Here is a 15,591-nt window from a genome sequence, read left to right on the forward strand (position 1 = left end):
CTCACAAGGGATGAATGTAACTGGAAAGGCAGGGGCCATGATGGAGAAAAATGAGATGTGCTCAAATTTTAGTTTGCAGTCAACAGGAAACCCATGAACATACGTGCACAGGAGTGCAACAAGGTGAAAAGATTCCTGGAGAAGTGTTGTGGCACCCATGCAAAGAACAAAATCAAGCTTTCAAATGACAGCCTTTATTTTCAAATTAAATTATGTGTGTGTTTAAATGTCACAACATTTGCAAGTAACTAACAATTTAGTTTGAGGGGCTAGGGTCATTAACTACCATTTTAGAAGAAAACATGTTACAATTTAAATGATTTCCATATGCTTTTCAGGAGCTTAAATTAAGCTAATTGAATACTTTCATAAACCAATAAGGAACAATATCCCTTAAAATGTTAAAAGTATTTATCTCTAGGATATAAAATTATGGGTAATTTTAGTTTTTAAAATTCTAACTTTACAATGTTTTATTTGTGGTATTATTTATCACTGGTGAAGAGGCCTTATAAGGTAGTCTTGACTCAGGCCTGAGTTCAAACTCTGTCTCTGCTGTTAACCAGTTGAATGATTTCAACTTGGTTATTTTAATTATCTTAACAGTTTTTACATCTGAAAATGGGGATAGCTATACCTCACTTGTATATTACTGTGAACAATTAAGAATGTATATTTTGTTATTTGCTAAGGATAAGGCAATGCAGTTATGACAGGGATATTTAACAGTAACAGAGACACCCAGGCTCATTTTTTCTTTTACTTTTTCGATGTGATATGACAACTTACTTCTAAAAGAGACTAATTAAGTGACTTTGTTTAGCATTAGAGCATTACAAAGCCTTAAATGGTTAACAAAAATGCCCATAATATTTCTCTAGACACACTTGAGACTCTTGAAGTTATCTCTACCTATTATCCTATCTCTAGAGTAACTTCTATCAATGGTATCCCAACACCATCTTCAAAGAATATGTTTCACAATATCTTCATTGCACCAGAAAATATAAGCCTGTTCAAGTCTGCCAAATAATCTGGTGTTAGGCACTGTAAGAAGTATATAGCCATACCTTAGATAACTCAAACACCCATTTTCCACATATTTCTTTCCTGAAGTAAACCATAATTTATACTAACTCAAATTATTTACATGGTGCCTTCCAGCTAGAGAACATGGTTCTCAAATTTGAATTCAGCTCCTATCCTATAGCTGTGGTGCCTATTCATTCATGTAACTAATATTTGTACTTTAATGATTTATAGAATAATATCCCTTCCATTTAAAAAAATCTTTAAAGAAAGCCAAATTATATGTTTCTATAGACAGCAGAACATAAGCATGTCTAGAACAAACAATATGGGGATGGCTTATAAATTTTTCATAAGCAAGATCCAAATCTTAAAACTACTGTATAACTATAATACTATAAAGTAGGAGATGGATGCCAAACACATTCCATTCCTATAATAAAAGTAAAAAGTAGTCTCTTTTCCCCTACAAGATCTATCATTTTCCATTATTCTGCATTTTTTAGACCTGTCATGGAAATCCTACAGTAAAGAGAATCTGTAAAGGAAGACTGCTCATCAGCTGTCAGTCTGATCTTTCATTCTCGGACCAATGCATCCTTCTAGTTAACGGCTGGTCTAATTTAGCCAAACCCAGGTATTACATAACAAGAGATGATGCTACTTTCAATGAAATCACAAGGTATATGCTTTAGCCCCAATAAGCCTGGGCTCAATTAAACTTAATAGATCAGAGAATTTGCCTACTTAAGTACGTGTTGAAATTTGCTTCCCAGCCTAAGACACTGACATCACAGGAGAAAACCCTTAAACATTCTGAATCGGTACAGGGCCTGCTATGACTTGAATATGGTTTGTTCCCACCAAAATTCATGTTGAGGTATGGTTTCTAATGTAATGGTGTTGAGTGGTGTTGGGAACTTTAAGAGGTGTTTGGGTCCTGAGGGACCCATGCTGTCTCGTGAGAATGAGTTCTTACACACGCACACCTACCATACACACACACACACACACACACACACACACACCCCCAATGGTGCTGGAGAATTCAGGCAATGGAGGGAGTGGTAAGAAGGTTATTGCCAGACTTACAGAAAGCTCCAAACGGCCTCAATGATAAGGTGACATTTGAGCAGAGACCTATAGGAAGTGAGCAACAAGCCTGGGGAAAGCGTGGCTCTGAGAGGTCGTTGTTGAAATGCTAGAAGAACAGCAAGGTGACCAACGTATCTGGGGAAGCAAAAACAAAAAGGAAGGTGGAGGTGGTGGTAGGGGTAGGGTATAGATCATACAGGGCCCACTTTCAGGACTTAAAGGCCTTTATACTGAGTGCAAGGGAAAAGGGGTTTTGAGCAGAGGAATAACATGAATTGACTTATATTTTAAAAGAATCACTCAGCTGCTGTGGTAAGAACACACTGTAGAGGGTAAGGGTGGATGCAGAGACCAGCTACAAAAACAAGAAACACAGAGCAAATAAGCCATCAAAAACAGGTGACACACATGCTCACAGCTTAGCCGTGGGTTTGGTGACAGATTACTGTGGGGTATGAAGAAGAAGAATCAAGAAACACGTCAATGTTTTTGGCCGGAAAAAATGGAAGGATTGGGTTGCCATTTACATATATGGGAAAGAACGTGGAGTCCAGAGTTTGATTTTATCATGTTTAGTTTTAAATACCTATTAAACACTGAAGAAAAGATGATGAAGAGGCAGCTGAATATGATTCTGGAATTATGGCCTGGGCTTGCAGTATGGACTTAGAGGTCAGTGTTCGGATGGTTTTTTACAGCCCTGGCACTGGGTGAGAAGAGGTGGGAGGACAGCGCTTTAGGACATCCCAACGTGGTGGATGGGGAGGGGCTGAAGAATCAGCGGAGACCAAGAAGGGATAGCCAGTGATGTGAGAAAACAGCCAAGAGACAGCTGTGTTCTGGCCACACTGTTATACCTGAACTAACTGCCTATTTAAAATGTTCAGAATCTGAAAAAATACTGCTGTTTCTTTAAAGAAGTATAAGGTTAAATACCCTGTAAGTAAATACTTAATGATAACTAATAGCAACCAGAAACTGCAATCAGATGTTTTTCCAAACACCTAATATTGTGAAATATTAGTGATTTCAATTAACACACAAATGGAGGAGTTAGCTTAAAAAGAAAAGATGAAAAGTTTTCAGGTCAGCAAAAGTGATCCTCCTGAGGATTATTGGCCCAACTCAACCTTTTCTAATGCCCTCTGCATGGGTTTAGGATACAATCACTCTGGCAAGTGTTTTTAGTGATCTAGAGAACTATTTTGCAATTACAGTCATGTGCTACATAACAACATTTTAGTCAAGGACAGGCCACACATACAATGGTGGTCCTGTAAGATTATAATACCACATTTTTACTATACTTTTTCTATATTTAGATATGCTTAGATACGCAAATACTTACCACTGTGCTACTACTGGCTACAGTACTCAGTACTCAGTACAGTAACATCCTGTACAGGTTTGTAGCATAGGAGCAACAGGCTACACCATATGGCCTAGATGTGTAGTAAGTAGACTGTGCTGTCTAAATTTGTGTAAGGACACTATGAAGTTGGAACAACTGATTTCCTAACAACACATTTCTCAAAATGTATCCCAGTTGTTAAGGGAAGCATCACTACCATATATGCCACATTTCTGCTCCACTACAATCTTCTCTCTAGCTAATGTGTAGTCAAAGGATGTAAGCAAATTGAAATCCTCGTATGATTCTCAGTCCCCAGTCAAGAAGATGTTAAATAGTGGATTCTAAAAATGGCCATTGTAGAGTTAAATTGCCTAATCCTTTTTCCCACAAAATTAGGGCAGCAATAAGTTTCTTTTGTTTTTTTTTTTTGTTTTTGTTTTTTACTTTTACTGTTACTGGATGTTAACAGTTGCTTTCATCATTTAAAAATATCTTCATTAAGAATTCAATCTGAAGACTCTCTTAAGAGAGATAACACATCAATGTCCTTGAAATATGACTCTTAGGTAGTACAATTTTAGATAACAGAGGGAGAGGGAGAGCTTATATCTCATACATAAACAACACAGAACATCAATGTGTTTTCAGAAACTAATCAATGTGATATCACAAATGTTAATAAGAGGGCCCTAATCAAATTCTTATATGCAACATTGCCCATCTTATCATTCCTTCTAGCATAATGAGCTGAAAGCTATAATATCTTGACATTTCTTCCTTTAACAGAGAGAATTTTTCACACTGACTTTTCAGTTCAGCAAAGTTATACTGTTCCAATAAGAATTAAGGAGCTAGTCCACCTAAAGCAGTAAAAATATATTAACATAGCCTAATTTGGAAAAAGGTTTACTCTTCCTATATTTGGAGGATATAAGTTAATGTACTATTTTGCAGATATAAATATTTGGTGCAATGAGGAAAGAACCCCATTGTCCATTTTTACCTCAGTTATGTGAACCTAGCTACATGACTACCTTCACATATTGTGATTTCTCTAAAATGAAAACTACCATTCCATTGACTTTCTCTTCAATCAGTTGAGCTGTATTACTACAGAGGATTGCAAAACAGACCATAATCTCAATTCTTATTATCATGCTCCTACGTGCTCCCCATACCTTAAAGGAATTTTCTGATTCTAAAGAGATGAGCCCAACAAACACTTCCCCAGCTACAGGAATTTCTTGGATTGTAGAATTGATATATTGCAGTCAAAAATTTTAAAGACTTCATTCTGAAAAGCAAATCCTCTTCTCCAAAACTCTAATTCCAGAAACGTTTCCTAAGAGAGAAAAAAATCTCAAGAGCTTGACCTTAAATCACTGGTGAGAAATGCAGAGTAAGCCTTTTTTCTTTTTCTTTTTTACTGAGGATTAAGGTACTAAAACATTTCCCTATTTCAGTGCTTCTCACTCCCTGTGAGTCTCTCCCTTTTCCCATAAGAAGAGAGTTTCCCAGTTTTAGAAATTTCTTAATGTCACACTTCCAACTCTTTAATTTAGGAGTTCAGTTTGTATTACATTCTCACACATCACCAGTAAATATATGCTTCCATCTAAAATTTGTCTTAGGACACAAATCCTTACAAAGTGGTGTCCTTTTGTTTCAGTTTTGTAAATTAGATATTCTTACCAAGTTAAAATGAAAGAGACCTGCTATTTAGCCAGATCACAACTCAGAATATTCATATGACCACAGGACATGGGTGATGTTTCACCCATTAGTCATGGCTGTCTCCCATGTTCACTTTGTTCCTACAGCCAAATATGTTAATGAGCTTTCTCATTAATCCTCTTTCCCCCATATCATCTCTAAAATGGAATTTCCTCCTAGGAAGAAAATGCCAACAAATTTTCTTGACAGCTATGAAAGTTATAAGTAATGTCTCTAAGATAGTCGTGATTACCAATTTGCCAATGTGTCTGAAAGAAATAGCAAAAATATGTATTGAACTTTGAGACAAATATCATGGTTTTGCTGATATCCAGTGGGTTTTGCAAGCTGTCATATTTATTATAAGGCTATTTCACATAGTCAATGTTGCCAATGAACATCCAAATCATTGTCTAACTTAGTAGACTTCAACTCTATTAATCCCCAGTAATCTCTAGTTTTTACTATATATCTGACAACTTATTGACACTAAGTTGTACAGGACCTATATAATTTTGAATTTAAACAAGCTCTTGGTTTTACAATGTAGACTCAAACTATGAAATACAATTGCCTAAATAGTTTATCATCACCTCAAGCACAAAGATACTATGTTATTTGTTAACTAGCTTTCACCTTAAAGCAAACTCTAAAATAAAAGCAAAAATAAAATTTATCACTTTTAACATTGAATTTTCTAAACTCCAGGGGAAAAAAGAACAAGCATGAAAGTCACATCCATCCACACTGAAGTAGGAAAACAACATATCCAGAATTGTTTTCAGATTTGCATTTCTGCTTAATCCATTTAATGTAGTATGGTTGTATTCTATCTTCCAATGCTGGGATACTGGGTCTCAGTGGATTTCTTTCAGTGCGTGAATGAGGAGTCCAGTTACATAACTTTTGGAATCAATCTTCCAGAATTAGATGCCTAAACACTAGCACATAATAGCAACAGGCCATGTGAGTCAACACGTCCACACCCTTGCCCAAGTCTATCAGCTTTCAGGCATCTCCTAACACTCCCTTTGCCTCCCTATTCTGAATTCGCATGCCCAAAAAGCTGAGATCAGAGACTCTGTCAGTTTACTTGGTAGTTTTATCACATTAACTTTCAGATTCAGATTAATGCATAATTATACACACATCAATGTACCAACACCTCAAAAAACCTTTAATGAAAAGTACTTTGAAAATTTATTAAAGCAAGAAAGGACCCAGTTAAACACAAGAATATAGAATTGCAAATTAAGTATAATTAATATAATATTTATATGAGGCAGAACTTTCATACAGATCTTTAGAAAAACCCAGACTCTTCACCATGTGCAGAGTGCTTTAAGGAGGCTTGGAGCCAGATGGTCTGGGCTTAAAGCCAGGCTCTACCAGTTACTATGTGACCTGGGGCAGGTTCCTTAAATTCTGTCTTCTCAACTATAAAATGGAGATGATTTAAAGTATCTACCCAGGAGCAGAACCAGGATTGGAGAAGTCTGAAGCATATGGAGCAGGCAGTTATTTTCAAAGACTTATAATCTTGTGAACCCACAGCTAGGTGCTTCCAGAACTTCGGAAGTGGCCATGCAAGTGAAAAACCTTGAGTCTGAGCTTCTTAGCAACAGTAAATACCCCTCTGTACCTTCTGCAGAAGGTTGTTACAGGGCTAAATGAAATACCTGTAAAGCACTTAGCAAAGCAGCCAGCAGGCAGGCAGTGCTCCATAAACCTGACTATCACTAATATTAGTGAAGAGAGGAAATGAGTGTTATAGGCCCATCCACTTTATCTGAGGCTATCAGGGGAGAGGAAACAAGCTTCTTTGAAACAAACTGTTTTGGAACCACATGGAATATTTATTTACATGGCAAGTTATATCGGTAAATGTATGTAACACCTACCGTGAATTGCAAAAGCTGAAAATACCCATAATTAAGGGGGGAAAGTTGCCAAAAGGTTTGATGTTTTCCTATAATTATCTTAGATAACTAACTGTGATTCTCAAATGTCTACCCCAAATGCCTCTCAATGTCTCAGACTAGAATGCACCTCAAGTCATGAATTTAAGAAAAGGTGACCAAGGTATTCATAGTACCTGCGCCAAACACAAATACGAATGCAATGAAGTTTCCTTAACTTGACAGATTCTCTGAAACACTGGGTATCTTAAGCCCTCATTCCAAGGAACAATCTAATGTTTAGAAAAGGAATAAAATGGCTATTTCTTTGTGATTTATAGTTTTGGGGTGATACTAACTGGCACATATGTGACTTCTCTCTCCTCTCACTGTCCCTTTGTCTCCCTCCACCCCAACTCCAGCCAGATGGCAACAGCATGTCAGAAACATTACTAAATCAACATTTCCTTGAGAATTAGATTCAAATCCATCCTGAGTCACCTAAGATATATTTGGCTGCCCCAAATCCCTAGATTACAAATAACATTTAATCCTAACAACTATGAAATTTTGTCAGTCTAACAGATGGTCTAGGATGACTCTGTCAGAAGCAACTCTGTTCATCTGATCATTCTCTGCTCTTAAATGGAAAAGAACTCATAGGATGGGGAGACAATGGAGGAAAAAGAACAGGGAGATACAGTGTATATGCAAAAAACTAAGTCCTACCACTCTCTACCGCTAACAGTGGAAGGGAATGTTCTGAGCCACTTGTCATTAACACAGAGTTTAAACTTAAAGCTCTATTCTGACTAGCAAATAAAAGAATCACAGGTGCTCAATATTTGTTAACTAAATTTGGTGGTGCTTACTTATTTTCATGAACTGATAGTTTGTGAAAATGAAATGGTCTAATCATTACTTTGATGATAAAAGACATTAAAATATATCAAGAAACCTATTTATTATATAATACACCGTCACGATACTGACAATTACCTTTAAATGCTCCATGGTCACTTTCAATATTTAGCATATATGAGATGAATTCTTCACATTACTATAAGTCTTAAATCTTATATAAAAATATATATATTTGAATAAAATCAAGGGTCATGATCCTAGCAAGCCAAGGAAAGCTCTGAGAGCAACACTTCAATAAGAAAATGGAATTAACCTTACCACGTTCTTCCTTTGTGGAGTATGACTAGAAGTGGCAACTCTGCATCAGATCACAGTAGAGGAGCACACTGCAGCATCTTCCTATGCTTCAGCATGCCAGGGAAGCCCCCCTAGACGGGCTTTTTACTAAACCCAAATCCCTTAAAAAAGGTCTCTATCTCTACCCATAGTTTCCAATCTCCCTTTAAAAAGAAAGAAAAACAGAGAATATCTGTTGAGTGCAGATATTATATATAGAAAACAACTAGAGTTAAAACAGGACTCTTCTTCCTGCCCATTTCCTCAAGGAAACTCAATGCTCCACCCAGCCTTGTGCGTAATACTATACTTCTTCACAGGCCCCAGATAGGCAGATGACAAATAGAACACAAGCTACTAAAAGCAGTGGCAGGTTTCTTGTTAAATTATGAACTCCTGGGTTCTAGCAATTCAGTCCCAAGGTACATGAAAGAGACATAAATATCTTATGAAAAGAGATAAAACCAAGGCTTGATCCAATTAGGATTCTTGAGTTCGCTGCCAGAAATTCAGGTGGTAACCTCAGTCTTCTGGCAAACTTCCAAGAGCATGCGATTACCAGCGATGCTCCTTGTAAGTTCTGCTTTTCCTAGGCTGTGCCCAGCAGATTTTCTGGAATTGTTTATGAGTGAGCTGATTCTGTTCCTAAAGCTGCCCGAGGTGAAAGGTGCCATATAAAACTTTAAACTGCTCCACAATAAAAATGGGCTTTTTAAAAAATTAATTCAGAGAACACCACAAAACTCTCCTCATCCTTTTTCACTTCATATTCTGAGTTCTTCAAAAGTCTGACTTCAATGCACTTGGGAAACGAATCAAAGAGGAATTTTTCTCTAAATAAAAACACTAGCCTCTTTGTTAACTTAGATTCCAATTACCAAACACACATACATTCCATATTACTTCCCCAAAGGAATTTCCAAATAATTTTTACATCTGATTAGACTATGCAAGTGCATTAGTTTCTTCATTCCACTAAACAAGAGAGAGGTAAATAATCCTCAGAGGAAAACATCAATTTAAGTGCAATTTAGCACTTGGGAATGAAAAAGATCCAACTCTATCATGCATACAGGAACTGAGTGGGGAAACACAAATAAAATGGTGAATGTGGATTTAACAATCCCGCCATTTGAGGGCACAGTGCTGGGCAACTCTCTCCTGGCCCATGTCCCTTCATGATAAAACTACACAAGGAGATTCAGGGCTTGGAGAAGTATTCCTTCACTTAAGGTGTAAAGAAGATTTCTGGACTGGGCACCATTTCTCCTGCAGAGAAACCATTTCGGTTAAGAGACATTCCTCCAGGAAACTAATCATTTTGAGGGAGTATTCTTTCATTTCAATGTTATGCCCAGTTCTGCAGCTTCAACTCTGCAGAACACAAAGAACTGGAGTCTGAACATGTATCTATTCTGCCTCCTTGACCTGACTTTGGTAGCCGTTAAAATTCGGTCAGGGTCTGCTAAAGTTTTAGAGAGTTCAGAAGATTGAGGAAGCTTTGGTGATGTTCCCGCTACCATTTCCTTGGTCTTCCAACCTAGGTAGGTCGGATTTCCTCATGTTCAGGTTGGGCCCCTTGGGTGCCTTTGAAGAGTAAATTCTATGACAGGTAAAAATGCTGGCTGCAAGATCCTCTTTTAAAGGCTCTCTGATCTGCAGAATGAGCCACACTCCCATGACAATATGAGATGGCAGCTGAGAGGTGAGGTATGCTTGAGCCTAGGTATGAAATAATATTGCTGCATTTGCAGCATAAACCAATATGCTTGAGCCTAGGTTTGAAATAATATTGCTGCATTTGCTGCATAAACCAAGAAGGACACCAATAATCTGGAACGCAAATTTCAATAAATTCTAGAAATGCTGGTGGCAGAAAAACTTTCCGGGACCAGAGAAAGGCAGTATCGAGGATAAGAACATGGGCTCTTGGTACCACACTCCCATGACTAAATCTCAGTTGTATTACTTACTAGCTATTTGACTTGGGACATGTTACTTAAATTTTTTCTGTGTCTCCACTTCCTCATCTGAAAAATGGGGATAATTATGTCTAGGGTTGTTGAGGTAGTTGAAGATTCATTAGATTATGAATTATAAAATACTTACAATGAGGCCAGGCATATAATTGAGTGCCATTATAATGTTTATCTTCACTGTTAGTGTTGCCAACGATTAATATTACAATTTCCAAGTGAGTCACTCTGAGGTACAATAAATGATTAAGCTGAACACCTAGGTTAGAGCAGAGCAGATGAAAAGCCAGAAGAATACACAAAGAGGAGAACTAAGGCCCCTCTCTCCTCAGACTGATCAGGTGTTTGTTCAGGGGGACAGGGGGACAGGTGGGGTGGCTACACTTGGTGGGTGGCTTCGCTGGGAGGCTGGACCAGGAGTGCATTCCCACTCCTTTCTTCCTCGACTGAATTTATCATGAAGTTTTAAAAACATAAAGCTGCAATGAATATACTGAAAGAAACTAGACTCAATGTCAGTTGTTTTCACTCTGTCAAGTTGAAAAAATTAAGAAAGTGGCAACGGGGCTCCTGATCCACTGGAAGTCCTTGGGGAATTCATTAAATACTTGCTAATTGACTGAACTTGCCTGTTCAAAGGAAACTTGGAAATGTATATGCCTTCAGGGAATAAATCATGGCGTATACAATGCACTAAGTATCTTGCTTCTCAAGAGTAACCATAGAATATGGTTTATATGTAAGTTAAATATTTAATTGGTATAAATATACTACTGAGATCACTGAGGCAAAAATGTGAACATTTTATTTCCACTTTTCAATGACTGCATTTTGGGCCATTATGCTTAAAGCTAATACCACAAAAATTTCTGAGTTTTGTAGCACAAAAATATTTTAATATGACTTGGTTATTTTCATTGATATATGGAAATAAATGTGTTCCATGAAAAGCAAATACCAACTGCTTCCACTACCCATTTAATGTTCAAAAATATTTTTATGGAAAAACCTAAAACCAAAATGGTAAACCAGGAGAATTGGTGCCTCTGGGATTAGAAGGTCAGAAAATTACCTATCTTATCTCTGCCAAGAAGGGTTACTTGCATTAAAATGACAGCAGTCACCAAGGCACTGGGAGGAAACACGGGCCAGGGGAAAACGGGCCGGCTGTATTTTAGAGAAATCACAAGCACACACATGGGCTACAAGAGAAATTATACTTGAAAAATAAAATGCAACTTCCTCATTGATTAGTCTCAGCTCCGCGATAATTTCTGACTGATTCAGAAACTTGCAAGGCTCTCATAGAACCCAGACAAGAGCTTTGATGTATGTTGGCTGGATGCGACACACTGCTGGTGATTTAATTTTGTCTAAGGCAAGAACACTGAAAAACAATCAGAGTCATCTCATGCCTGAAGTATCAAAAGTGTATTATTTTCCAGTGACAGCAGAAAAATAATTTCCATGAATGAGTATGGTTTGGGGATCTGGGGAGGGAAAAAACTGAAGTAGGGAAACAGAGGTGGAGGAAGTGTGCTTTGTGGATTTTCTCTCCTTTACCAAAGAGAGCTCAAAAATTTCTGGCTGCAAGACTGATATCAGACAGACATCAAGAATGCAGCTATATCTGGCTTCCCTCCTGGCATAAGTAGCACTCACAGCAAAATGCATGCAACCACACAGTCACTTAAAACTCAGATGCAAAAATTACCAGGCTTTGGGGGTAGAGGCACCACTGTTGAAACAGACATTAAATCAAACTGATGAGCTTCTGGCACTTTTCAGAAAGGTAGTAATATTTGGAAACTTTTCTTTCTGTTTTTTTAAACAAAGCAATTATTTCACTAAAAACTGAGAAATGAAGGGAAAATGCCACCTTAAAAAATCGCTATCCACAACTAAGGGTAGAATTTTGTATATTTTATTCCAGTCTTTTCTCCTATTTCCTATTTGGCAATTATACATGACAGATAACCCATAAAAAAGCAAGTCCTGCATTTCACTCTCTCCCCTAAAAAGACTCTTCAATAAAGCTTTTAAAACAAACTAACAAAAAAATCCTGGTGCTTTACAACAGACCCAATTTTGCTTACAGATTTTCCCCAAATTTAAGGTTTCGTTGTTGGTTGTATGCAATTCAAAAATGTAGGCTGTTAATGCTGAGTTCATAGTATAAACAAAGAGACCAGAGATTAGAAAAAAATGTCAGCACATTTGATTAGTTTCATCCTCCCACATGCCGATGGGTATGGGATGTAGAAAGACGCAATACCATTCTTACTATGGTTTGCCTCGACTATCAAGGTGATCCAATATGGCAAGAGAAAAAGACTAATGGTCTCAAATTTTTAACAAAATGGCATTTCCAATTTTTGTAAAATGGTTGTTTAGAACTTAAAACATATTTTCCAAAGAAGCAGTTACAAGAAGGGGTACATATTTCCAACTTACTCTGCAACATCTATTAATTCCTGGGTTTAAACAGAGGTAACAAACGGTTTAAAAGATGAGGTTAACTATGACAATTCATTGAAATGTGAAGAGAATATTCATGCATATTTTTTTTTCAATCTTATCCTTTAACGTCTAGTTTATTTCTGCTTTTTAGGATATATAACATTAATACAGTACTAAAGGTATTTAATTTGTAAATATACATAAATTGGAGATACAAGCTGTTAAAACTCAAACTTTATTTAAACAGAGAAGTTTGGACACCATTAGTTGAAACAATAACATCAGCATTACTTTCATTTGCTGCCATACTGATGACAAGATCTCTTTAGAAAAACATGTTCCATGTTTCAGCGGGGATGGCCCCAGGAATAAATCTGCCATGGAAACATCCAGTATACTGTGGGTCTCTGTCGGAGATAAATTGGGTAACAGGAGTTTGGAATCCCAAAAGGGCAGCTCTGAGAGGAAGCAGGGTACTCCCTTTCTCCAGGGGGTCGTCTCATGCAGCAGAGTTCTCAAACGCCTTTAGTTTAGGCCCCTCTTAACCTGGTAAGTGGAACAGATCTTGTCCTCATATATTTTTAAAGGGTTTTAGTCACACACTTGCTGAAATCCATTTGTGGATTTCTGGGACCATGATCCCAGAGAAGAGGATGTTGGCTCAGCCATAACTAGGAAGGATCTCCGTAGTAATGTCCAGATGGGGAAGAGGACTCGAATTCTGAGACTTCAAAGTGCAGCCCATTTGTGGCAAACACTTCATTGAGAAATGGCTTCTGTGGATGGAGTCTAAGCCTGGGGTGCTTATTTTAGGCAACTATGGTATATACACTCACTTTTATATACACATTTCTCATTTGTCAGATTTCCCACGGTGAACTGGCAACTCCTCTCAGGGTGAAATCCAAACGTGGTGGAAGACAGATTCCTGGTTCTGGGCCAGGTCCTGTCAGTTTCTGATCATTATCTGGTTTTCTATTTCCAACTCCATTTAGGTGACCGAGTCTCCACACAGAGCTCAGGTTGAGCTTTAGTCACAAATCTCATCTGGTCACTCATTGTATGATTTGTATCCTCCAGTGGCTTCTGCCTTTTTTAAAAGTCCAAATTACCTACTCTTTTCTGGTCTCCTATTCTGCAAAATAAATCTTCATAAGTGATTATAATTTACACATATGGAGTGGAAGGTGGTAGAAAGCTGTCATGTCGGTCTCTCCCACTCTGCCACTCCTCTCCCTTCTGTGTGACTGCATAGGGAAGGACAGTCAGGATACCCTCCTCCCCAGCACAGTAGTTGGCCTGGGGTTGAGAACTTGACCCAGTTAAAAGCTGGTGAGAGAGCAAGGCCTAAATACACCCAGGCCTCAGGATCTAGCCATGGGTAAGTACTCCTGGACTTATATGAGCTAATATTATTATTATTTAAACTAATTTGAAGTCCGTTTCTAAACTTTCCACTGAAATAAACCTAGAACTCAGACCATATTGAACTAATCTGCTTATGATAGGTGTGGAATCTGTTTATAAGGCTTTGAGACTATGTTTACATCTTTCAACTGAACAGGACATAAGTCGATGGCATGATTCATGATATCCATTCTAGCACACGTAGCTTGACTCCACTGAACCCACTCCCCTTCCTCTGATACGTCTTCTTTAATACATCAGTGGCACTATTTACAGCGAGGATGGTTTCAATGGAGGTTGCTCTAATATTACATTTCCCGTCCTCCAAGAGTCTAATGCCAACTGTAACAGGATTTCTCATCTTTTTTCCTATACTCAGCAAACTGGGCCATTTAAATCACCCAGTTAATGTACCAGTTGCTGTTGAGGAGCAGATGGAGGTCTGCATTAGAGTCCACCAGAATCTGTGCTCCAGAAGGCACAGCCTCAGGACCAGAGGAACTGAGAATACCTTGAGGACTAGACCCTTATTCACAAAATAAGGAGCTGGGTACTAGGCGAGGGAAGTTATTTGACTCAGAGCATCACAGAGTCAGGTGAGGAGGACACCCTTGCCCCATTCCACAACACTGCTCCTCCAGGACATCATGCAGCTCCCACACGGAACAACAGTCAGATCCTCTGGATGTCCTATAAATTAGTTGAATCAGAAACTGAGTAATATCAGTGTGTCATTATAGGTCATTTAGAGATAGCTTTAGTTTCATAGTAATAATAAGCTCTGAGCTATATGACATATTGCTCTAAACTGTACAGAAACTCAACTAACTTGCAGTCTTTTCTTAGGAGTATAATATAGGCTTCTGGTTAAATGTAGCAGATTGACTACAGACTTCTCACCTTTCCTTTCCAACAATGACTAAAATGATAGCAAATAAAATAAAAATTAAAGAAATAGCTAAGGGCAAGAGACTAGGAGGAAAGATAGCAGAACAGTGATTTCAACAAATTTTGGAAAGACAAAATAGACAGAATGATGCCCAATTTAACTTCCTCAACTCTGCTATAGCCTAAAGAATCTACGGAAGAGATACCAAGAAAAATGAGTTACTCTCATAGAAACCCAGAGAGGCTCAGGTTTGGAGCGACTGTATACTACAAAAAACAGGAGTGAGACATGAGGCTGGAAACTTGAGAAACTAGTTGTAAGTTTATTTAGAGAGAGACTGGACCTCCAGGTCTCTGTCTTAACCGTTCACACATACAGGACTACTGTCTCTCACCTTGACCACCTTCCCTAAAGAACAGAGAACTCTGTGATACGAAGACCACAGACCTCAGTTACTACAGGCTTTGACTGAAATCAAAAAACGTATTACATGAAAGCATGTAATCTGAGCCATGGGCCTCCACTGTTCCTTTCCTTCTCCAAAGTTTCATTCTGCCAAATGTTGGAAGC

General features: G+C 38.0%; 1 protein-coding gene across 3 annotated transcripts in view; it reads right to left on the reverse strand.

Moving 5' to 3' along the window:
* The window catches only part of MCC (MCC regulator of WNT signaling pathway), a 478,671-nt gene that overhangs the window by 218,732 nt on the left and 244,348 nt on the right, over nt 1–15,591 (reverse strand). The window contains exon 1 of one of the 3 annotated variants that reach the window (XM_063665146.1): nt 8,272–8,291. The exons of the other annotated variants lie outside the window; for them this stretch is intronic. The gene's annotated coding sequence lies outside the window, so the exon portion shown is untranslated. Of the gene's footprint in view, nt 1–8,271; nt 8,292–15,591 lie in introns of those variants that run through there. 3 annotated transcript variants of the gene reach the window in all.

The sequence above is a fragment of the Pongo pygmaeus genome, chromosome 4 (genome assembly GCF_028885625.2).
Source record: "Pongo pygmaeus isolate AG05252 chromosome 4, NHGRI_mPonPyg2-v2.0_pri, whole genome shotgun sequence".
NCBI classification, from domain to species: domain Eukaryota; kingdom Metazoa; phylum Chordata; class Mammalia; order Primates; family Hominidae; genus Pongo; species Pongo pygmaeus.